Here is a 1,805-nt window from a genome sequence, read left to right as displayed (position 1 = left end):
CACGATATCACGTGACATGACATTATATGATATGACATCACATTATATGGCATGACATCACATGACTTGACATCACATGATATGGCATCGCATGACATGACATGGCATTACATGACGTGGCATCACATAATATGGCATCATATGGAATGACATCAGAGGATATGACAACACATGACATGACATCCTATCACATCACATAAAATCACGTCACATCTTATCACGTCATCGCACCTCATCTCATCTACGTGAACAGATAAAGAAAAGGATAAAAGCAAAGATATGAAAGATAAAAACAAAGATGAAGACCAAGGTAAATTTACCGATTTCAAAACCAAAAACACCGTTGGAAAGGTAATTTTCTGTAGATGAGGAGAGTTTTCATAGTTTCAAAATTGGTTGAAAATCGTTGTTTAAAAATTTCCATATTTGTGTATGGTTGTTTCTGCAACCTGTTCAATTTAAGCTGTTTAGGATTTTGTTTTACTTCGTATTTGAAATTAAACTTTGAAATAGAGATAAATATGAAAATGAAGAAACAAGTGATAACGATGAAGGCTAAAAAAAGGCAAAAGTGAAGATAAAGACGAAAATTGAGATAAAGGCGAAAATGGAGACAATGAGAAATACATAAGAATAAGGTTAACAGAGTTGAAATTTTCCGATAGGAATCGAAATAAAATCAGCCATAAAGGTTACTGAAATTTATCGAATCATCGAAGTTTATAATTATCGAAATTTATCCATGCTTATTAAGTTATCGCAACGTATCGAATTATTCAAACTGATCAATGTTTACTGAGTTGTCGAAATTTATAGACACGGAAACTTAGTTGTCCAATTTACGGATAGTTATCGAGCTATACAAACGTGTGGGATTAACGAAATTTGTCAAGTTAAAGAAATGTATCAATTTATCGATATTTATTGAATTATCATTATTATAGACTTAACGAAATTTATCGAGGTGTCGTAATGCATGGAGTTCTTTCAACTTACAGAGTTATCGATAATTATTGATCTACTGAAATTGGTTGGTTCAACGAAGCGAAGTTTATGGAATTTTCAAAATATATCGATTTATCGAAATTTCAAGGTTATATAAGCTTATCGATTTATCACTGCTTATCGAATTTAATCCTCCTAACAGAGTGTAACGAGTTATCAAAATGTTTAGATAGTTTTCGAAAAATGTGGAGATGTCAAAAGTAAAAATTTATAAAGGTATCCAAAGTTTTTACATTTTTGAGTTATCGAAATTTATCTCGGCATCGAATTTCACAGTTATCGAAATTAGTCGAGTTAACGAATTTTGTTGAGTTATCGAATTGTAGTGTTCTTGAAATTCATCGAACTATCGATATGTATCAAATCATTGAAATTTATCGATAAACTTGAATGTATCGTGTCAATTCAAAGTCCCAGGTGGTGAGGTGTCAAGTAAATTTGAACTTTGACGGCTATCAATCTTAAGTCCCGGAGCGGGATTGGCTATTGGAATTGGAGGCGGAACTCCTCCCGTCTGGTCAGCAATAGGTGAATGCATCACCGGAGGATTAGTTGCTGGCATAGCAGGAGTGTTATTTCTCCCGGTCCCCCTTGGCTTAACGCCGCTACCTCTCACAGAGCTACTACGCGTAAGCCTTTGCTGCTGTTCCATACAGCGAATCGACTTCAATTGGGAAATCAAGAAATTGGAGTCCTAAAATCGAGACCAGTTCAAATTTAAAATCTTAAAGTGTGCGTAAGGCTTGGCTCCCCAAGAGCTCAAAACAAAGTCGAAACTCCAAGAAAGTTTTTTTTTTTTT

This window comes from Rhagoletis pomonella, unplaced genomic scaffold (assembly GCF_013731165.1).
Source record: "Rhagoletis pomonella isolate Grant_MI unplaced genomic scaffold, Rhpom_1.0 Rhpom_scaffold_00002, whole genome shotgun sequence".
Classification (NCBI taxonomy): domain Eukaryota; kingdom Metazoa; phylum Arthropoda; class Insecta; order Diptera; family Tephritidae; genus Rhagoletis; species Rhagoletis pomonella.
Note: the sequence above shows the minus strand (reverse complement) of the source record.